General features: G+C 45.2%; 1 protein-coding gene across 1 annotated transcript in view; it reads left to right on the top strand.

Moving 5' to 3' along the window:
* The window catches only part of LOC120849588 (twist-related protein 2), a 58,846-nt gene that overhangs the window by 7,655 nt on the left and 26,597 nt on the right, over positions 1 to 24,594 (top strand). The window lies entirely within an intron of this gene.

Genomic DNA, 24,594 nt, shown 5'->3' with positions numbered 1-24,594 from the left:
ACTTGGTTTCTCTATAAGACCAACGTGAAATTTTCTCCTGGTGAGCTTTTGTCCGGGTCTGTTAAAAAATGGGTGAGCTTTTGTCCGGTGAGCTTTTGTCCGGGATCCGACAAATATCCCACCAAAACTCAAACCAAGAAAGCCTGTGTACGCCTCACAACCAACTAACCCGCCAAAAATTTCAAACGTGCAGGTGGTTCGGTCTCGTGACCCTACCTAAAACGCCTGCTGAACCCCGACTATCCTATCGCTACTTTAAACACTTTTTTTTTCTACTTATAAAACCACTAAAGCCGCTTATAAAACCACAATCCTTAAGCCTCGGAAAGCTTAAGAATTGTTGTGGTCATGAATGTGATCCGCGTATGTGAGGGGGACACAAGCAATCACTCCGTAAATCCATTTTTAACAAAAGTGAACAAATGCGGGTTTGTTTGTTTTATATTCGGGAGGAGATCGAACAGGTCACGCCTCTAGCGGTACGTTTCAACTGTGGGAACAACAAACCACATTTTTTTGTTTGTTTATGATCGGAGAAATCGAAGGTGACGATTCGAGGACCGATCATCGTGCGACCAAAGCACTGTTCAAAGCGAAGCGCTCGTGCCCGGACTGTGCTAAGCGATGTTATTTTTTTTATGCTGCGTTAGTAAGCACCGGGCTGTGGGTACAACAAGCTCGACAAAGCGCCTCCCGTAGTTCGATCTCATTCCCAATATATACGATCAAATTCACAGGCAGTTCGTGCTTCAACAATCTCGTTTAATACATCCGTCAACGAAAAAAACAAAAGATAGTGGATGTGCAGGCGAGTTGGTGATAATTAACCATCATGTCACGATCATAATTAATCGTAACGTTCCACTTTGTTGCTTTTTCTTCGACTTTATATTTTCTTCATTTTTCCACATCACGGTCTCAGGTTTACTTTATGAGATCTATCGAGAGATGAATACTGTACTGTTATTGGTGTTTCACAGTTATTGACCAAATTGATCGGTCAGTGACGACGGGCGCTTCGTCTGTAGTGAAAGCGCGTGTGCTTTATTATACTTCCGTTTTACACACGAAAGAGTTGTGTCAATCCTATCTCCAATCGTCTTTCATGTGGTGCCTTCTCTGCTGACATTTGGTAAACCAAAGCAAACGTAAACTGACTTCTCTGTCCTAAAGTAACTCTTAAAACGAGTATTATTTTTGTATCTAGATTGGGTAGTTTGAAAACAGTCAACAAGCTGACGAATTGGAATATACTGCGGGGGTTTCAGAAAGGGCTAAGAATTCCTACCAATAGCGTGGTTGAGAAAAATAAAACACAAAAGAGAAGAAACTCTCTTCGGGAAACAAGCTGCCAGTCACGGTAAACTGCACAAAAACAAAACAAAAAACAACAACATACTGAGCAGCTAATTAATGAACTAACAAATAGTAACATTTTTGATTAGTTGAAATAAACATATAGTTCAAATTAAAAACTTGCTGAGCGACGTAATTTTATTTATTTATTTATTTTATTCGTTAATTTATTTATTATTCATTGCAAAATAATTAGACTCATGCAACTATGATATATAGCAGTCGGCATACACACTTTCTGGGAACATACAAAAAAAAAAAACAACAAGCAACACACTATTGAACAAGAAATAAAGAATAAAACTTGATAACATAATTTTCTCAGCTGGGTGCCAACAAGGCTGGAGATACGAAAACGCCTCGACAAAACTATCATTCGCATTTTGTCATTGCCAGCAAGCTTGTGCCTACTTTTAGCGCACTCGCGCGCGCATGTTTGAACTCCTTCTAAAATTGACTTATTTAGCTCATCAAATCTCTATAATTGGAGCCATGTGGGTTTATTCTCACCAGTTAAAATGTTAATGAGTAGATTTTAACCGAGTTTTTGGCAAATTAGTAAACTTGTTTGTATTTTGGAATTCCTGGGGCGTGCGTAGCAGTTTGTTCCCCAAAAAAGTATCTTCTTTCTTTTATTTTTCCTCAACGATTTTATTGGTTGAAATGTTCGAGTTTACGCTGAAGCTCGCGGTATACTGTTTTTGTCAGCTCTATGCATATATTCACTTTTTATTTTTTGCAATCTTACTTTTTTTTTTCTTTTTTTTTTTTTTAGAGGGGGGGGGGAGAAATTTTGTTTCTTCGAAATGAAATCGTGCGGATTCGTCACTTGTAATACAGTTGACTTCAACTTCCTTCGTGTCAGGAGCCAATTATGCAAGGAGCAATCACGAGATCAATAAAGGTGCGTGTTCGTATTCTTTCCAATCTTTGCTGACCCAACTATCGACACGGACAACTTAAGAGTGCGTGTCTAATTATCTCCACGCTTTTTGATTGGTCCTTCGCCGTTCTTATGGGCTAATGCCGCAATCTGATTGGCTGCGGAGTAATAATAAGATGCAAGCCTCACCAAGCCCTGCCGCGTATTTTACACTGTCAGTGACAATACTTATTCGGCTGGTTACCGTGCGGCATCGGAAGTGCGCTTGTTTCGGGGACTCGATTGGCGTTGTCGTTGGGGCCACCGTAAGAGCCTCGCAGTATTAACAACGCGTGCGACCACAAGCGTCGCTGCGATCGGTTTCCCACGATTGGCCAAACCACGGGCATATAAGAGCACCGCCAGACCGTCAACTTCGACGTGGTTGGTTTGAAAATGCGATGGCTCCTGTAGCTTCCATTGCGCTTTTCAGACGCACCATCGAACTTGTCGTCGTAGCTGACAACAAGTAGCCAGGATCGTGATTCATGACGTCACGGTGAGGCAAATCCTGGTCGCGACGTCACGGATGGAAGCCCCAAGAGGGCTCCGCCGAAACAACTCGGAATCCTTCCATTCAAACAACGTGATTCGTTTGGAAGAGGCACGTGGAACGTCGCGCACACACATACACACACACACACACACACACACACGCACACGCAAGAGGAAAGAAGGGCGCGGCCCAAGGCCAGAAAGAATGGCGTGTAATTGTATACAGTCGTCCGAAGGCAGGCAAGAAACAGGAGGTAACATGGGAAACGTACGTCCGCACCCAGCAACCTGACAAGCCATGAATAAGAATCGGACACGCACGCAGCCATTCCACCGCCGAACCACAAGCATCGTGCCACAAGTACTTCCTCTCTTTGTCGTGTCCACTTACACGACTGCGCGTGCGCGGTAAGTCTCATCCGGGGCCCTCCTGGTCCAAACGCTGCAGTTCACTTGTCAGCGAAGCCATAACGGCCACGGGACGAGCCTCCGGGAGCTGGGGACGGCTTCCCCTGCGGGAACCCCGACGCGGAACCATAAAACAGGCGGTAACGGTGACGAGCGACCGCTAGTACCGACACTTTTACGTTGCGCTCGATGAGAGCTCGGAGTGCCCAGCGATGAGGCACCATCCGGGGGCGGTGTTTCGCGAGTCCTCTTGGGGGCTGCTCCTATTAGGAAAGTTGGCAGTCGGTCGACGTTCGGCAGTACCCGATCCTGTCGTCTAACGACGCTAGATAAGCTTATAGGCCTTTTTTTGTTTACTCTCGTCCCAGCGATCTGATAGGTATGGGCGACGAAAAAGTAATAAAACATTTCACCCTGCAGACAGTAAAAAAAGAGAGCGGAGGCAAAACGAGAACGTGTGACGGTTACGCTTATGTCCTAAATGTATTGGCGTGGTGACGGCAAAACAATGTTTTCGCCCAAATGGAAGTGACGAAAATTCAAGATGGCGGCTCCCTCGTGAAAAAGGTCATTCCACTTCCGCATTTTCTCGCGGACGCCGCCATTTGATGCTTCGAAAATGCTACTTTTTCAGCTTCGTATACCTTGTCAACAAGCTCGGACGATATCGGTTTGTTATGTCGTGAACTGGTTTAACATTTCTGGAGAACGGAAAAGAGGTTCCTGAGATTTCAGCCAACTGGCAACAATGATTTGGGGTTACGATGGCTGATGTATTCTTACTTTGAAGTGTATATGACCACCTTATCAGAAACAAGACAAAGATGCCCAGATTGGTGCATTTTCACGGATTGTTGGGTGTTTGTCGCAGTACCGGGCAATCAGAGGTTGTTCAAGGCGGCTGCAGAGAATGGGCAGCCCTATGAGCAGAGAAAGTGGGGGAGAGGACGAGACAAGAACGCGTGGGGACGTCAGAACAACGAGCTCTGGTTCGAATGATTAGTGGGAAGACCTAAAGCTAGGTGCCTTTGCCTTCACTGCACTCGTCGAATGTGCCAGAACGCGGAACACCGGTGTTTGGCTCGCGCATTCGAACGCGCTTTATGAGTGCAGTGGAGTCAAGGGCAGCCTTTGCCGGATCCATTGCCCTCGTCGAACGCGTTAGAATGGGAAACGCCGGAATCCGGCGTTCGGTTGGCTGATAGGGGTCACCCGAGTCGCAAAATGGCGGCGGCCAGAAAGCTATTTTTGCAAAGGTCTATACCGACACGAACATAGTCCTAGCTTTTTTCTGTTGGATCTTGTTTGTTTGTCACGCAATTAGGGGTGTAATACTGTAGAACGAAATTTGTGAAGCCCGTATTTTTGTCCTGGCACTTGCTTGTGCAATGAGCGTCGCTCACACATCTCGGAAGTTCTGTGTTAGAATCTTGTTGGAGTGTGTTGGAGCTTTGTGTTTGTCCATCCTCTTTAGCCTTTGCTCCAGCGTTACTATGATAGTGACGCTGATTGCTGAGTGCCAGTATTATGCGAGTTTTGTTTGGTCGAGAGTTAGTAATTTAAGTCACTATTTAACCAGCTTGCCTGCACTCTCGATTTAGCGTCGCTATGCCCGGCTCAGAAGCCTATATCAAGACAGCACACAGTTACATAGCCCCCCCCCCCCCCCCCCCCCCCCCGGGCCCGGGCTATCATCCTCTTACCGAGACGCTGTTTACGTGCTATGTAGCGAGCTTCTAGTAGTGGCATGTAAACAAAGTAACGCCCACGTTGCCTTTATTGATAAAATACATGGGAAATGGAATCCCAGCATGCTTTCGTTAGCTTCAATCTCCAGTTCTGGCAAAAAGACAGCGCGCACCCCCCCCCCCCCCCCCCCCTTCCCGGGAAAATGGAAAGTCTACGCCGCTGTACACTTATGCTCAGGCTTTAGTGTTACTTAATCCGTAGTTCGCAAACAGAAACGCAAATTTATTTTCCACGTAGAAAAAAAATAAATCGCACCAAAAAAAAAAACAGCGGGTACGATCAAATATAGCGGTACACTATCAAATAAACCTACAATTTGACACAACCGCCAGAAAAAAAAAGGTAAAAAAAAAAAAGGGGGAGGGGAAATGAAAGGTGCGGGAATTCCAAAGGCACCCTCTTTGAAAATGGACGATGTTCCAGACCGGATTCTAGGTCAAATAGCTCGGGATAGCAGACAACCATAGTTCACGAGAAGGACATACAAGAAACAACCCGCCCAACTATACTTCATATAAGACTTTTTTTTTCTCTCTTTCAGCCGCGCCGCCCTTTTGTCTTGCTTGCGACACACAGGCTGTATGGAGGGAGGAATCCCCGACACTCGAAATAGGCTCTCCCTGCTCCTCTTTTCCGACAACCGAACCATCTCCTCGCGCCGAATGCCTCATTTAACAAAAGAGCGTACGGCTGAGAAAACAAAAACAACGAGCAGACACGCATACATATATACTTACTGGAGGAGTGCGCATTCTCTTCGTTTGTTTTATGGTGGGCCGCCACCCTACTCCTGTAGATGCCCTCATTTGTCGTGTTTTCGCGGTCTGCGTGTTTCTTCTTGGTAAAGAATGTGACTGTGCTGCCGCGTGAATGGCGAGCTCCCGACGGTAGAGTTTTCGCGGTGATGCCTCGTTTCGGTGTAGCCGCGTTTCAAGGAGCCGTTGCACCACGCAGTGCATGAGGGCGTTGTCGTCTTGTATAGATTGCGCCTTCGTGCGCAACAGCAAGGGTCTGGGCGGGCTTGTAGCTGAGCCAAACTAAGCAAGGATTGCGCATGTGACAGATGAAAACAGCTTAATTCGATTAATGTTTAGGTAAAAAGCTGGACTGTCCTAGCATTGCGTCTGATATATCTCCCCAAATAAAGGGGAGATTCGGCAACTGATGGCACACGACTGCTTGCCTGGCGTTTCGAAATCCATCAGGCAGTAGTGGTTACAAGACCGCGCGCCGCTTCAAGAAGCGTCGATCTAGAAACACCGAGGAATAAGGATTACCACCAACGTCTGCGGCGCAAGCTTTCGATCACTCTGTATTAGGGCTAGGCGTCAAATAAAAATTTAACCCGATTAATCGCCACCCTTTAATCAATTATTTAATCGATTAGTCAGTTTCGTGCATTCCCACGCATACTAGTTTAAAAAGTCAAAATTTCAATATTCGCTTTCGCTGAATATGTAATAAACGACAAAATGTACAATCTAATATTTTTAATCAATCTTGATGGGTAGTTCAGAACAGTCAAGAGAAACCCTCACTCAGAATGTATTACTTCAGCCGCAGAGGCAAAAAAGTTCGTTGATTATCTCCGGCAGTAGCGAACTATACTTTGATTGTTCATAATAGTCTCCGCTGCGCTAAACGGACACTCGCACGGGGTTTAAGTGCATGCTGGGTCACGTATAACCTTCGTCACTTGTTTGGAGGTATAAATCTCGCCCCTACAGTTTACCCTAGGTCAAAACTTAACCTAAAGTTTGCCTTCATGCAAGTGTACTCGTCCAGGTCTGCGTGGGGAAAGCGTTGAGTTTTTACTTTTTTGTTTGTTAAGTTTTAACCAATTAAACAACTTAATCGATTAATTGGTAAGTTAATCGATCAAGTGTCCATCCTGACCCTATATATTATGTCTCTGAGCATTCAATGCGTTTAGATGAAATGTTTCGAAAAAAAAATAAACATGTAGATAGGTATGGCACGTCGAGCACCCCTACGACTCGAGAATGCAGCCTAAAGTACAATACAAATAGTCTGTAAAGAGCTCAATCCTTCGTATGGTCAGAATTATGCAATAAACTTTTGCTCAGCCTATTTTCTTTTTTACAACGAGGGAAGTATTCTGTCGTAATTGCTACTGTACAGTATTATTTACTTATAAATTAATTTATTTGCTCACTACTTTTATGTACCTGTAGACGGGGAAGGGGGGAAAGGGGGGTAGGGGAGGGAGAAGGCTGAGGACTAGTCAAGTTGTTTTAACACTTCGTTTCCCCAGCCCCTCCACCATGCTTGTACGTAAATGTTCGTATGTTTGTTCTGTCTTTTGCTGTTCTCACATACATATACAAACTAAACATTATACAATTTTGCGCACACAAATTTAGCGTTTGCCGTATTTTTTATTTTATTTATTTTTTTGTTTTATTTACAGTGCAGCTTTGGTCGAAAACGAAACCAAAATAAGTGACTTGTATAAGCGACACGAAATATGATTACAGCAGAAATATAACGTCGAAGTGAAGCCGCGGAGTCCACTAAAAAGCGATCATAAAGAGGCGACCAGCTGCTCATTGGCGGGCTGCAAGCGGGTTAGCTTCTAATCAAGTAACACTGGCGAAGCACCCTTGTGACGTCACGTCACGGCCGTACGGCTGATGATCAGTGTTGCCATCCTTCTTGCAGACAGTTTCGTTTTTCCCGTAGACGCCCGAAGCCAAAGTTTGAGCCGTGATATTTATAAAGCTACACACAATATCGAGAAAAAAAATTATACCTTGTAATGCAGGGACACCACTTTAGCTAAAAACCGTCGTAGTCCCAAATTCAAAAATATTGACGGGAGTGGCCTTGCAACGCTCAACAGACCAAAAGCAGCGTTATAAAGATTTAAAAAAGAATTAGTGTTGCGTTATCGCCACTTTAAAGGTTTTTATCGCTCTCTGGGGGTGGGGGTCGATAAGATTTTTGTTTTGCGGAGCGAAGTTGTGGGAACGACTGGGGAGTAAGAAACCAGTCACCTCTCTCGGAAGTTTCTCATGATCTCGGTGTTTGTCACTCCACGCGCGTCTCACTTCCCATCGAGTTCAAGCTCGCACCATAGAGTCCACAAATCACGATGCGCCTCAGAATGGTTCGATTTAGTTCTTTCCCCGCCGTCGTTCCCGTATTTCTTCCGCCCGTCGCCGGGACGGGGACCCCTCGCTGTCCCCGCACCCCGCTGTTTTACGGCGGGGGTGGAACCCGACACCGAAGTCGGGCTTGCGGTCGTCCCTCGATTCGGACGAGGGTGGGGACAGCCGAAGGCCGCCGCGCACAGCGTTCCGGGAACCTGCCCCGACTCCCGACTCCCGCGGAGTTCTCGGTAGCCGTGTACGCGATGGACGGATGGCTTCGAACCCGAGTGTGGAGTGTCAGAATGTTTCGAACCCGATCATTGGAGAGTTTCAATAGATCCTTCCGATACATCCAATAACGATACGATGCGTGCGCGAAGGCATCGGGCAGAATCAGATCCCACTATTAGAGTCATCGGAACAACCTACTAAAACACCTTTTCGTAAACCTATTCTCACAAGCTGAGTATGCACGGAGAGAAAACGAAAACGAGGATGGAAAGAGATCGTGCCGTGACGTCAGAACCTCGAGCTCTGATTGGAAGGATAGTTGGTATATATATATACGCAAAGGCTAGCTGTAGTGATTTCCCTACACACCCCCTAAGTACACACCCCCTTGTTTTTCTGAAGGCACCCCCTTGAATCGCAACGATTCCTCTATTCTCAATACCCCCCCCCCCCTCTAACCCCCCCCCCCCCCCTAAAAGTTTAGACACCCCCCTAATTTCCACTCTGGGGGAAAACCCCTGGCCAGCTCCCTTTGTCTTGACTCGCTCTCTCCATTCAGTCGGAGCGAGCAAGAGCCTCGTCTGCTCCTCGCGCGATGTCTGGCCATAGAGTTATTATAATGTACGCTAGAGGTTCAAGTGGCGCTAGCGTGCTGAAGCAAGTTGAAGCAGACAGCAACCAGACGAAAATTGACTTCCGGTAATGCTTTTCTATGAGAAAAAGTGAGTCCATTTTCTCCCTGCGCTCGATCATAAGAGGAAATATCCCGAATAATTCGTACGTACCAAGTAGCTGGAAACATTTCTCAGTCAGGCTGACTAAATAATTTGTCAGTTACGGCGTTTTTCTTTTAAATTCGTCGCTTTAAAACCGGTGCTGAAACGGCTTTGTACGTGTATTTAAGTGCACTGCAGGACACTGTTAGCGCGAACACGACAAGAACACGTGGAAATTAACGGAGACGGCAAGAACTACGCAGTAACACTGGATCAGTAACTACCCGCATGTACGATTAAAATTAATTGAAGGTCACGTAATATATTTCGATTTTAAATAAATAAGTACCGCTTTACTCTTTATGTTTTGTGCGTAGAGGTTTGTTCTACGTTCAAGATATCACACGCACGCTCGAAATCTTTGAGAACAACTACCCGTTAGAAGCTGCCCGGCAGAGACAACAACACGAAGAGACACCTTTCTTAGCCCACGTACTTTATTTTCTACGTTTTGAATGTTTTTATCCGCTCATGCGCAATGAGGTCAGTTTTATATAGTGACAGGACTGGCATATTAGCCATATATAAGCGTGACCGGAATGCTGGCGAGCCTTGAACACGCTGTATATTGCTTTCTATTGTAATTTTGCTTTGAATCGTCGCTTGTTTTTATACACCTGCTGCGGAACACACGTTTGGGACAAAAATGTAGCGAAGTTAAACATCGCTCACTGATGAAGAAAAATGCGCTAACTAAAGCAATTACACTTTTACAATGTTAATTAAGGCACGTACTATTCGGTACGACCGAATTAACCAAAGTGCTCCGTGTTATTTTCCGGCGAAGAGACAAAATGCACACGCGTTTTCCCATGGGAATGCACATTAGCACCGCAAAAGTAGACTGGTTGCTGTCTGCTTCAATTTGCGTCACGGAAGTCACATAGACACTAGCACCAGTTAAACCTCTAGCGTAGATTATAATAGCTCTATGGGTCCGGCGTTCGGCCAACTTTATTACATGGGCTCAGTTGCAGAACTGCTCATAGACGCCGCTTGCACGAGCACTACTCCCCCTCACTCACCACGACTCGCCTCCCGTCGGTCGACGCGCCGGACGGCTGCTTTGGGAACTGCAGTGTATTCTACGGGTTACGTACGTTTCGAAGCGCAGCGTCTAGATGGCGTTCCACCGTACTCTATATAGGACGCAGTTTATACACGAAAATCTAGATTGCGCTTCGAACGACGGGATGCGGACTGAACTGAGTGAAGGCAGGGGGTACCCCCTTCCGCGGGAGTTCCACAACTGAGGTAATCTAGTTATGTTGCGATCGGCGTTCGAATGGCAGATCCTGCGTGAAGGACAGACGACGCTCTTGCACACTCCTCGTCCTTGCTGCGCACAAGATGGCATAAGACGCTGATATAGGTTCGGGATTTACGCCACCGTGTGAAGTGTTTCTGTCCGGTTCTTTCTTTCATGCAACTCATATTTCTACTGTAAAATTGAGTTGGCACCGGCATTACCCCAAAGCGTCTTTTGTGGCATGACGTTGGGCAGAACTGACAGTGCTTCAAAACTGTGACACCGTCACAATTGGCTTTAATAAAAATCGGTGGAATAAATATTCCTCAACGCTGCCTAGCGCCGGCTTTGTGGTCGCTTCATTCCCCAAAACGTCCAGGGGAGTTTGAACCAATTTAGGTGCCTGGTAGCGGCTGCTTCCAAGTTCCACGCATCCACAAAAAGAGCTGTGGTTTTATTACTTCGATTTCTTAACCTGTTTTCCTTGATTATTTTTGTTATACCTCATATTTTATTTCACTAGCAGTGATGTGAACTGGTCTCTCGGCAGTTCTAATTTCAACACCAGTCTGAACGTCAACACCAGTCTGAACGTTGAGACTGTTTCTGTGACTATTTCGACAATCGCCTTTCGAATTCCGAAGTAAAAACATTAATCAAATTATTTTAGCTGCACGCCAAGCCTTTATTTGAGTAAGCACTTAAAAAAGACGTTGATAGGGAACTAGCTCTGCCATCGAAGCTATCTGTGTTGTGCTGCCGGCCCGAAATTCGCTCAGCCAGCGCGATCAGGGTAACACACGTTGTCCAACACAAAAAGTTGCTGCTGTTTTTTGTTTTTTTTTCCAAAAGCTGTCGTCCCAAGGCAACATTTTCGTTGTTGTACATGTTGTGCTGTTGTTGCCGCGATGTGACAGGTTTGTCGAACAACATGGGGAGCGACAACAAGTTGCGCGACTGTTGGACAACGTGTTGTGTTGCTGTTGCCGTCGTGTTGCCTCAGTGTGACAGGGCCTTCAGGAAGTGCTTGCATTTTATTTCACTTCGTATTTCTCATATTATGCGGTAAGTGGAAATTTAGGCTTTAAAAGCAACCGATCATTCTGTTGTTAGCCCTCGCGTAGGATGATCTGACAATCATACCTATATAAGTGGACTTGTATTATAAAATAGAAGTCAATGTGTTTAATATATATATATATGTATATAAAAAAAAATATGGAAAGCTGGCGAGCTTCCAGCGGTGCTTTAGTGCCGTCAAGCTGACAACCTGTTCGACGCAAGCGTGAACAAAAGATGTGTATGTCAACAAACAAATTTCACTCTCGCTTTTTCTTTAACTTTCTTTTTTTTTTCTTTTTTTTTTACGTAGCGATTTTAAAACGGCTTTCGCAAACACATTTCAGCGAACATTTCGAATCTCCCCTCGTCAATTTAGAATTGGGCACCCGAACGTAGCTGTCGCTGCATTGCCAGCTGGCAGTTATTTGCGAGTTATTTTCTTTTCTTTTACTAACACAGAAATACGCGTCCTCTTCTAATCCGCACCCAGACAGCGGGTCGTTTGCTATAATGAAGTGTCGGGAGCTGCGCCAGTGCATACACTGGCTGCGTCTCTTTGTGCTTGTTTGGGGGAGGTGGGAAGGGGGTGACGCTTAAAATTCATGTCGTTCTTTCATTTTCTTTTATCTCTTTGTCTCTTCCCGATCGAAAAGACCATCAGGCTTTCCTGATGGACCATCAGAGTTTCTTGATGGTCCATCAGACTTTTCTGATGGTCCATCAGGCTTCCTGATGGACCATCAAGAAAGTCTGATGGACCATCAGCCCATTCCTGACGGACCATTCGACTTTCCTGATGGACCATTAGACTTCTTTGATGGCCCATCAGGCTTCCTGATGGACCATCAAGAAAGTCTGATGGACCATCAGCCCATTCCTGACGGACCATTCGACTTTCCTGATGGACCATTAGACTTCTCTGATGGCCCATCAGGCTTCCTGATGGACCATCAAGAAAGTCTGATGGACCATCAGCCCATTCCTGACGGACCATTCGACTTTCCTGATGGACCGTCAGACTTCTTTGATGGCCCATCAGGCTTCCTGATGGACCATCAAGAAGGTCTAATGGACTATCAAAAAAGTCTGATGGACCGTCAGATGCGTTTAGGTGGTCCGTCAGAAGTTCCTGACGGCGCCTAATGGTCTGTTGGACATTCTTGGTGGGCCATCAGAGGTGGTCCGATAGTCCATCAGAAGTTTTATGTTTCACTTCGGGTCCATCGAAAGCGTCTTATTGCCCGGCCGTCGGGACTTTCTTTGCACACAATGTTTATCAGTTTGGTTAATTGTTGCTCGCGGTATTCTGACGGCGCCGTCAGAGGCGTTTAATATAGCATTTGATATAATATGGGTCGTGACATATTTGCCAGCATCTGATGAGTCGCGGGTTCGCGTGCTGACACAACTAATATGTCACGCGCGATTTCTCTTTACACACGTACGTGCCCCCGATTCACCGGCAACTGTACGTTCGTCTGCAATCAATCATACGCACCGTGGAAACCCGTACTTACGGCAGGGTTCATCGTTTCGCATATGCTTCATCACGCCTTTCATTACCAACGAAAAGTCGGTAGACTTTCCGCCGACACTTTGTTTTATCGACACCGCATCCCCGAGCCCCGCGACCGTTGTAGTGCGCATCGGACGGTCGCGGCGGCAATTAAGTTCGGCTTCCAAACAGACCGCGCGGCCATTGCTTTGCTTTACTTCGCTCGAAGGTTAAATAATCGGGGGAATGCGCCACCGCCTCGCTGAATAAGCAGCCCGAAGTCCAGGAGGCTGCGCATCTTGGCATATGCTACAAAATAGGCGATTTCAGGCTATGTCGCGAAAAAGAAGCTGTCGATGAATCTCGCGCCGACGAAACGGTAGGCCGATAAAGCGTGGAAGTGTCAGTCTATGAAGCGACGTTCGAACTTACTTCCGGGCTTAGGGCACTACTTTAAAATGTGACGAGCATGCCGTTTACGATGTGATATGTACATTTCGTCCTTGGGGTCTCTTTTATTTTTAACAACTCCACGCATGTTCACCAACATTTATCTTAATTCTCCGTTTGTGATATACGAGCCGTATGCATTAAAGCTATGGAAAAGAATCACTCGGAATTTAGTTAGCATACATATGAAATTAATTTGTTGTAATGCAAACTCGCAGGGAAATAAAGCACATGCAATCATATATATGTAATCGCGTTTAGTGTTTAAACCGAAAAAAAAAAGTGTTTTGTCCCCTTTTTTTTTTTTTCTCATGCCCCGTTTTGGGTTGAAAGAAGACGCGTCTAAGTATTTTCATAGAAGTATGCTGAAATCATTATTCAAAACTCAGCAGTAACCGGAAAAGGTGAGTGTTTTTTAGACCGGTGGGATCAGCACTTTGAGAACGGTGACTCGATTCGAGCTTTACAGCCGAGTTTAGCGAATACTCAAGATACACAGTGCTTGAAAATGTGGCGTCAGTTGTCTTTCAGCACTCCCATGAGATTGACTGGCCGATGTTAGCTACTGCAGCCCTGTGTCTCCTCAACTTACCAGCCTAAAGTATGAACATCGAGAGGGTGTCTTTTTCTTTAAAATCAGGGTGATAAACAGAGAATGAACGCACATTTCCGAAGGAAACTTGTGCAAGTATGTGTGTATCAATTATAATTAGACAAAGTGATTGCCCCATCAGTGAGACATAAGATGCTACCCGATAGGATATCTCACTCGTCTGGGCTTGTAGGTGCATTGTTTTTTCTACCATGTTTTGTAGAAAAAACATTCAAGAGTTTGTATGTGTTCTTTTATTTAACAGTATTTACAGTATTTTTGCCATTGTATTTATATTCGTGAGCATGTGTTTTATTTTGTGTTTCCCTGCTATAATGCTTCGATGCTGCAGGTTGTTTCTGCAAATAAAATAAATAAATAAAAAAAGTAAATAAATACTAGTAGACACATGTCTAACAAAAATATCTCATTTTTATTTACATCTGTTGTAATGTTTGAGCCCAATCAATTAGTAGTCACCCACAGCACACAAAAGAACAATCAAGATGAATACAATATAGTGTTGAAATAAATGGAGATAGCGACATATTCGAAGACAAAGCTATTAGGCAAGCAAGCTGGTTGTTCGGCAGACTAAAACCTTAGACGGGGCAAGAAAGGAGGACAACAGAATAACAAGATCTGTCAGTCCTCTTTTGCCTCCCTCTTGGGTTTTATGATGCCGGGCGACATTCACGAAAAACAAAATGATAAGCTTATATGTTCCCAAATGCTCACAAAAAAAAAAAAAAAGCAGACACGAAAACTTGTTTAGAACAGAAACTGAAAACGGTATGCCGACTTTGAAAAATATAAAAGTTGAAAGCAGCATGCTGAAAATTCAAACAACCCGACTTTGGGCAATCTAATAGTCATTTCATCATAAAGTGGCCTTCAGGTTTGCAGTCGTTTCCCTAGTTGAGCATCAACTATAGCAAAATCATGCAATAAAAAGTAATGAATAAAAAGATTGCCTGTATCATTGAAGCAGATAGGTACTCAATGTAAGCTAGATTACCAGTAGTATGGTAACAAGTCTATTCACATTTCTGGTGACAATTACAAGGCAGCATCTGTATGATCCAAAGTACTGCACAGTCCCTATGTGTAAATTGTGAGCATACATAATAAAATAAATGTCAAAACTATATTACCCGTCAATGCCGTTTCATTTACCACACTATGTACAAAAACAAAGTGCCATGACTCATTCATATAGCTAGAAAATTTGCAAATCAGTTATGAACAGACATTTTTAATTTTAAAAAAAAACTTAAACTTGTGGGCTTCACAGTTGAAAGCATGCTTAAATATATCAGAGCGACCCATAGTGCACAGCCAATGGCTTCATAGTTGAAAAGGAAAAACCAGATATGCAATGCCACATGATAAAAAGAATCAACAAAAATGAGAAAACAAACCACATGTCAGCATCAAGTGAAACCACCCTATCAAGATGCAAGCAAGTTAGGACAACTACAGAACTGAAATGTATCAGACACTATACTAATTTTCACCTCAAGAAGAATATTACAAGAAATTATGGCTTTATGTAGTGAATTAAGATACTCGTACAAAGGTGAATCGTAAAGACTTTGCCCGTTTTTTTTTTAGCCAAATTACGGCTATAAATGCGAAGTCAACATATTCATTCCCAGCGGTGGACCTTTCATGGACCGTCCCGGCCTTCCCTGTTGGTAGCTCTGCAGCACAGCGCTGCTGTCAGTTGTTGAAGATGGCAGTTGTGCTTCACACATCCACGGCGTACGAGCAACAAAGTGTGATTCGTTTTCTATGGAGCGAGGGATGAACACCCATCGAAATCCACAGGCAAATGCAGCCCACGTGTAGGAAAAGGTGTCGCTTTGAGAAGTGTGAGGTGGTGGTGGTGTGACTCCACAATAGGCCGTGAAGTCTTGTATGACAATGAGCATTCGGGGAGCCGGACGAATTCTACCACAGTGGCATCTCGAATTTAGTGCTGCGATGGGACAAATGTCTAGACCGGTGCGGGGACTTTGTGATAAAATAGTGTAAGGTATGTAGAATAGTATGTATATTTGTAATTACCTGTATGTACCTTATTTTGGCTAATAAAAATAGGGGCAGAGACTTTATAATTCGTCCTCGTATGTGCATTTAAGATCAGTCGTTATATCAATACATGCATCTTTGAAATTAAAATAACTGTCTCTTTGGCACAGGTATTTCGTTTCAGGCTCTTAAGCACAAGGGGTTCAAACCCTAGGTAATTCCTTCTCAAAGCCGCCGTTAGGATATTGCTCAAGGTCTTAGTTCCTTTGCAACATAAATAATCAATGCTTTCAAATTCAAAGCAGTATTTTTCTCTACAACCAAATATTCTACACACTTTTACTTGTTTTTTAGATAAACAGTATGAATGAAATCATAATGCAGAGCAAAACCATGTCAATTGCAGCATTCCCTACTTTATAAAAAAAACAATATTGCACTAGTCTTGATGTTATTGCCCTGCATTACAAAAAGGAATTCAGTCATTTTCCCTCTTAAAGGGCAACTCCGCTTCATTTTTTATATTTAGAAAACTATGTAGCCCTCTTCAGTATCATATAGGAAGACCCCATGTCAAATATTACGATCTAATTCCGTATATATATTTAATAAACTGGCCAGCAAACCTTCAAGCGAGCCAAGTCGCCGAAATCTGCCAACTCTAGCGTGCGGCGCGAGGCGCAATCACCAGCGCAGTCAATGCCACAAAGATGGAGCGGCCAACGTTGAGCCACTACGTCAGAGCCATGCATACGTCATTTTCACGTTTTGCTTGTTTTTACTTCTCAGAGCGAAATTGGACGACGACGTCATGAGTTTCTCCTCCCGGTGTTGGCTGACCGGGCGTTCACGTGATCACCGTAACACGGATGCGCCTGGGATGCGCTGCCCTGCGCGCTTATCGGTCTGTTTCTCTGCTCCTTTTCTCCTCTTTCGTCTTCTCCCCTTGCCCCTCGCCCCCGCGTCCAAAAAAAAAAAAAGACCTTGCTTGGTTTTTTGCTCCCTCCCGAACGTCACAAGACCACGTGGTTCGACGTGACGTGCCATGACTCTGACGACCCGAGACCAATGTTGCCTGACGCAACCGAAGTTTCGGTTTCGGTATCTGCTGATGTTTAAATTAGGATTACACAAATAATATTCCACATTTCGCGAATCCGAAGACGTAGAGTTGTTTAGTAGTGCTTTGTGAATGTGAATCACATGGAAGCCTAAATTTTTCGGAATTGAGCGGAGTTGCCCTTTAAAAGAAATTTGAATGTTCCTCCTAATCTTTTTTTGCTTCTTTCTGTTTAGTCTAGGCAATGTGGGTTCGGTCTACTGCACAAGTACATTTCACCATCCTGCTGGATGAAAACACACTGATCTACAATGTCAGCAGGATGGTAAGAACACAAATTTGTATCGGGGGGTGGGTGCTCACACTTTTGGGTGTACCTAACTTCCCCAAAACCACAATTTGACATGACTAATTCCTGACAGACTAGCACAATTCTCTTTACTGGAAAAGAAAACGAGAGGATACTTTCTAACACACAATAGTTACCATCCATCATCTTAAGGTATGCTGAACAAGTTTTTTGTGGGCGGGCATAGCTAGCTGTATGAAAAACAACCGTGTCTACAGAGAGGCGGTCATATGCAGATATCTGAGGTAGAGCCCCATACTTTTGGAACAACATTTGCTCCACAGACTCCCTCAACCTAGGTGCTCTGGGGGCACCTAGCAGATGCACACCAAGCTCGGGCTTGTGAAGAATCTGAGTCATTTTCTGGCACCTCTGAGTGAGGGAGTCTGAAAGATGCACCAGACGCTTCGCTACTGTCAAGAATGACTGCATGATGCAGCGCTCTGCAATCTGCTGAGGTACACCCTGCGCAGCAGTGACGTGCCCCAACAGATGTCCATTTCCGTTTTCAAAGGGGAATGTCGAAAATCCCCACAATGGGCCCAGCATCTCTACAGATTTGGAAAGATGAAGAAGCTGGTGTACATTAAATGTGGCTGCAGATTGGCCATACAGTCGAACAATCCGTTCTACAAACCTGAGAAGAAGTTTCTCTGCCTCTGCAACATGAGCATCCGTCACTCTAGTGCCAAGCAATAAAAACATTGCTTGGCACAGCAATGAATAATGATGGAGATACCGAGCTGGCAGGATGTTATTAAGGCAAGGCAGGGAGTAGAATAATAACCAGTATTGCCACTCATTGGCTTTCCAATGAGCTCTCTCACTTATAGGCCGGGGCAACCTACAGAATGAGATGGGAGGCCGTATCTGAAGGATGCGAGAGTTCAATGTATCTATTGCACCTCCAATGTAGTACGGAGCCCCAGTTGCACTCAGCCACAGTTCTGTTAACTGCTTTGTGACGCCCTCCAGGACGCAGTGCATGTAGTCCGGGGGCAGGCACCACACGAGGTCGAATCCCTTCAGAGGAAGGAGCACCGAGGGGCCCTTGATGCCATTGACTGGCTGGCCTTGACGGAAGGCTGCCTTGGTGTCCTTAACAACGCCCGTGTGGGTGCGGTCCTGTGCAGGGCTTCCATGAAGAATATATCGAAGTGTCCCTGAAACAAACAAATATGCATTATAAGACCTGTTATTAGAGTCTTCCATAAGATATATTGGGAAATTCTTTTCGTAGCGTTAGGTTTTGGCTGAGGCACTCGCATACAGCCAAGTTGCTCCACCTACCATAGTATGCCGTGCATCCGCCCATACCACACTAAGTGCCCATACCCAAATTTGTAAGATCTGAGAAAATATGCAAAGTACATTCATATGAAAAATTGATGACCGGACAGGCACCCATCCTCCATTTTTTTGCGATTATCTCTAAACTTTGAGTGGGTGCTCGCCCAGTATTTTATAGTAAGAACATAGGCTTAGGCAGAGCTCACCAATGGCTCTACATGACATTGGATACATCACAATCAAGTAGGCAAGCTACTTGAAGGAGAGCTTGCAAAACGGAGAAATTAGTGTGCCCAACTAATGCTTTCTGAATTATAAAGGTGCCATGTGATTGAATGAGTGAATGTGTGTTAATCTGGCCTGAGCATGCCTGATTCACATGTCATTCTTCTCAATGGCAACAAGACCGAGCTTGAAACGAATATGGCCAATCAGTGAGTGCTAAAGTACACCTCCAGTTGGTTCACACATTGACACTGACTGTGCTGCATTGTGCTCCAGACCACTATGTGTCATAGCGATCCACCCAGCATCTTGTCTTCGGCAATCATAATGCAGTCACTCACTCTCAAAGCACAAATGTGGGAATTAGCCTTTACAACCGTTACTTATATATTGCCGATGAAATGCAATTTCACTTGGGAGCCGTGAATATCACCCCGAAAGTGGAAATAAACCTGTTGCGAGTTGAACGCTGTCCATGTCTCACGTGTGCTTTTGTGAGTGTCCTTTGTGTTGCTTTGCATTTGCAAAACCAAGACAAAATAAATTAACTGTTTGTGGGAATCGAACCTGTAATCGCTATAAAAGATTGAAAATGATGTTAAGACGCTGTCACTTCAGGTACTACTACTCCACAAATTTTTCTTATTTTTTATCTTTTGAGGCACAGGAATCTTGTTGGCTGTTTATTGTGATGTATTTTTCGAGCCGAGTGTGGGGCTGCGTTTGAGCCACGCATAAAAGCTTTTGAGAGTTCCTTTACACAGTAAACCTATTCTAGAGGAGAGATAAAAATTATCAGAAAATGATCAGGAAACATTAAGTAAGACCTTCAAGGGACCATGAAGGCAGTTTCGAAGTTTTATTCGACGATTGAAATGGATGTCAGGCACGCCTCAGATACTGTTGACCAAGTTCTAGCCCGAACAGAAGTTTGGGTGCCGCACCAATCGAGCAAACAGGCGCGGTAATAATAGCGCCGGGAACGATGCCTGAGACCCCACCGAGGCGGCGGCAGAAAGGTGAACTAAAGTGTGCCGAAGCGTGACGACAACAAGCTCCTCGTCTGGCGATTGGTTCAAACGATAGACGCGCTCTTGGTTTCGATTTCGGTGGTCAGATGTGATGAAAAAAGTTTATTTGAACGTTGGATAATATTTTGAAGTTGTAGTTGGGAATTAATAGGTTTCATACCGTGTATAAAAGCATAACCTGAAGCGATCCCTCCGTTTGTCACTGGTTGAACGCATCCCGCACTGCTACCTCGGGCGCGTAACAAGCATCAAGCAACCATGGACAAAAAAAAAAAAAAAGGTACGAGCGCCGGGGGCGGCGGATTTTTGGTTTTGGTTTTGTGCGTCGTCTCGTGTTCGCTTTGCAAACTCTCACCAATCATGCCACGTTTATGTGCAGTAGTAGGTTGTGCGAAAGGTCGGCTAAAGACATGCGGTCGATCGGGCGACGTTAATTTGCATAAACTGCCGACCGATGCAGCAATGCGCAGCATTGCTGCATCGGTCGCCAATCCAGAGTTCTGCGTCCTTAGCAGCATCTCCCGTTCAGTCGGCGTGAGGTCGCTGATTGGAAGCTCAAACTCGTTTGCGAGCGCGGCGTTGTCGTCCATTTCTTCCAGGTTTTCTTCACAGACCGCCGTGCACTAGAGCGAACCACAGGAACCACACTGAGTGGGCACTAAATCCTACCGATGCCGACAGTGCTCCCTGACGTCACTTCTCTTTCCAGAGGCGAAAAAAGGAAGAAATCTGAATGTTTGTTTCGGTTTCGCAAATTTATTTTCAGGTCCAGAAATAAGAGTCACAACGTTCTAGAAAAAATTGTTTGGCATGCCAGGACCCCAATGCTTCCGAAAACACCTTATTTATTAAAAAAATTAAATTGCCTTCATGGTCCCTTTAAGATATGAAATCTGCACTTCACAAAGGATGTTCTTAAGTCATACCCATTAATGAGAAAAATAAAAGCTAACTCTATTCCAAAGAAATTTGTACATACCATTCACGAGTGTCCCCTCCTCCAGACACCAGGAGCAGCCGAAGTAACCATTGAACTGCTTCATGTTGAGCAGCACTGCTCGTGCAGGCGAGTCCACTGAGCAGCAAACTGCGAAGACTCTTGAAATAATGGGATCCCCAGCATGACTCCAGATGATGGATCCAATCTTGACAAACTCTTCTACAAACGTCCTCATGAAGAGATGTGCTGGTGGGTGTACCTTTGCAAACCACAGTCCGCCAACGATCACATTTCGAAACCGCAGATGTATTGGCAGCTCATTTAGTATGACCTGAATCGGCCACACCGATGATTTACTCGATTTGAAAACTGGCGAACCATCTGTGTTGAGCGTCACAGTTACGTCACTCCAAGCCATTTCCATTTGTCTCCTGATGCTCTGATACAATCTCCCATCGAAGATGTCAGTGTAGATGCCAGAGGCATCAGAAAAGGTCCTCTTCAAAGTGTGGCAGAGGGGTTCTGCCAGTGCTGAAAACATACTGTGGAGCTGCCTCTTGATGTCGAATGTCAGGAAGAAGTGGCCCTTTGCAATCAATGTCCGTGGTTGGTAACTCTCCTTGCATGACTCACATGTCACTTTCTCCTCAGGCTTGTTTGATGGCCGAATGCCAAGGTAGGAGAAGCAAATGTGGCAGTAGAAGTGAAACTTTATGGTGCTCATCTTTTGTCTCCACAGCTTCCTGAACATATACTTTGAGTCGGGAACAATGGTGGCTCCAAAGAGTGTGTTGATCAACTTCAGTATGCCGTCAACCTGCGTCCAAGAAAATCCTCCGCTCACTACAAGGCACAAGATTAGAAGCACAGCCTGTGCCTTCGTCATTGTCTGGTTTGGTAGAGCCTCCTTAGATGCCCGTTCAAAGTAGTCTCGAATCTCAGCATCTTCATCATTAGCACAAGCTTCTTGGTCCTCGATGCCATCTGGTGGTGCTGCATCGCTAGTTGGGCTTGCAACCGATTCCTGGCAGTCGAAAAATTCATCGCTGCAGGGCTCCTGGATGCAATCGTGTTCAGTATCAAAACAAACCGAGCTTTCAGCAGATGAGTCCTCCATTGTGCCACCTTGGCCTGACAGCTCGGATGCCATCGGCGTGCAGAGGTCATTCTGTCTGCTTGAACCACTTATCCTGAGAAGTTCTTCCCGCTCGGCCAATCCATTCAACGTCAGATCAGCATTGGTGGAGTCCGCTGAAGATTGATCGTGAATTGGACCACTGTCGTCAAATAGTGCACGGTCGTCGGCTGGGGCAAGTTCGTCAGTTGAACCGGCTGGGGCATGGTCGTCGGCTGGGGCAGGGTCGTCGGCTGGGGCAGGGTCGTCGGCTGGGGCAGGGCCGTCGGCTGGGGCAGGGCCGTCGGCTGGGGCAAGTTCGTCAGATGAACCACGGTCGTCGGCTGGGGCAAGTTCGTCAGTTGAACCACGGTCGTAAACAGAATCATGATCGCCATCTGACACTCTACTGTTTTTGCGGCGGTTGCACAGCGTTTGCCTTGGAATGGGCGATTGTTCCCCAGGTGCCATATAATCCCGATAGTGCCGTTTTCTCCCGGGAGGCATACCGAAGGGTGAAATAATATCGAGATATCACAAAGAGTAAACAACTGCCATTAAAGCTTAAAACAAAAAAGGCTTACGATGAGGAAGTCAGTAAGGAGACGAGGCGTCAGAGTACGGCGTGTAGAGCCAGAGCATCACGTTGCAGAGTACCAGCAATCCCAGCCAGAAACGAAAGCCTACGACCAGCAGCCCTAATTATGAGTTTTAGTGGCGACAAGTCTCGCACAGCATTCACAGCACCTCGAAAGTCTTGGCTTACCTAGAGCACTATATAGCTCCTACGGAGCAGAGTAGCGCAATCCTTTGAACCCCGTGTTTTGCCGACAACATGGCCGACAGAGCGGCTCGCCGCGAGTCACGTGGTACTCAGGGTTCCAGGAGGCGGCCCGCCTTATGGGAGAATACATGGAGATCGACATAACACGGCTGATTAAAAAACTAACGGCGAGTTCACATTTTTCAAAACTAGCCTGTCGTGAAGTTAGTAAAGCGCTAAACACTTTGTCAAAGTTTTAATAATATCGGATGCGTGTGCAAATTTTGAGAAGGCAATTTCCAAGGCAATGGCGTCTGAAGCAGACGATTTTTGCTCGCAGCGGAGATGGGCTTTTCGGGTTGGCCGGAGCGGGTCACGTGAATGGTGTGACGTCGCCGTGTCGTCTGCTGCATGATTCCGCTCAGGCAATTTTTAAAAAAAAGTTACGTCCTTGTATGGCAGAAAACTTATCGCATATTATTCTAAAATGTTTCATTATTATGTCAAAAATAATTTCCATTCCGCACATCCCCACAAAACTGAAGAAACAACGATTTTCTCACGTTCTCCATGCATTTCTGACCGCAGTTGGAACCTCCGGGCGTTCGCCGCTAGTCGCCGAGAGACGGCGTTCTAGATTGCGCTACTCTGCTCCGAAGGAGCTATATAGTGCTCTAGGCTTACCAACATCCAAATAGACGGTCGGCTCGGATTGGATTGGATTGAATTTTGGAATAGTTTGGAGACATGGCTTCAGCAATTAGAAATGAAGCAACGACTTGCAATTTCACCGCAAAACTATTATACACTTCAGATAAACATTTTAATTCATACATTTCACCTCGAGAACCACTTCAAATCCACGAGCGGAACTCACCCTTAGCTAATTGCTACCTCTAGGTCTGACGTGCGAATCGTTCAGAGTCTGACGATTGAACAACTCCAGGGACGACTATACGACTTATACGACTTATAGTACTATTACAAATGAGAAGCAGCAGCTTCACTTTGTTAATTGTCTTTTTCCGTTCACTTGCTCATCGACAAGGGTGACCGAGAACGGTAAAAGAGAGAACAATCTCCACAGAAGAAATAAAAGCTGCTGCTCCTTTCCTGTCATTCCGATCTTTTCACAACCACAAAGAACGATTTTGCGCGCTGACTGCCAATTCTCTCCTTCCCTTTCCCCCCCCCCCCCCAAAAAAAAAAAAAGAAAAAAAAAAAGAAAAACCTACTAGCAATTTTTTACAGAAAAAAATAAATTCACGGGCACAATACGCAGTTTAAGGTGCTGGCTTTCATGTTCACAAACAAACGCAAATTAAAAAAACAAAACAAAAACGAACCAATGCATATGTGGCCCTCAATAGACCTATTGCTAAATTACCCAAGCATCAAGGTGGATGCAGGGATTGGTGTTCCACGCGCCACACGCGCACGCCTTCCCCGTATAAAATATTTGAAGTAAATAACCAAAATAAAGCGTTGACGAACGCGTGTGCAAGAAGTCATTTGTTTTAGGGGTTTGCCTTAGAAAAGTTACTACTGCTGAGGCCAGCACGTGTGGCGGAGCGTGGAACACCAATCCCTGCATTCTCCTTGATGGTTGGGTAATTTATCAATACGTCTATTCATTCAGCTAATCATCCACAAACCAACTACCTCGTTGCCACAGACGTACACAGCCAACACAGCCGCGTACGCGTGTACTTAGGAAACCGATACGGTTTCGTACGCGCACACCCCTCCGGCCACTTCCACAAAGAATAAAAATATATACGTATAAAACAGCGTGGAAAGAAGGACTGCACTTTCGACGATGGATCTTTCTGGAAGGCATGTGATCTGCACTTGGCCTCTGGAAATTGCGAATTGGAAAAACATGCAGAA

Source organism: Ixodes scapularis, unplaced genomic scaffold (assembly GCF_016920785.2).
Source record: "Ixodes scapularis isolate PalLabHiFi unplaced genomic scaffold, ASM1692078v2 PGA_scaffold5__190_contigs__length_132052651, whole genome shotgun sequence".
NCBI lineage: Eukaryota > Metazoa > Arthropoda > Arachnida > Ixodida > Ixodidae > Ixodes > Ixodes scapularis.
Note: the sequence above shows the minus strand (reverse complement) of the source record. Positions and strands in the feature narration are given on the sequence as shown.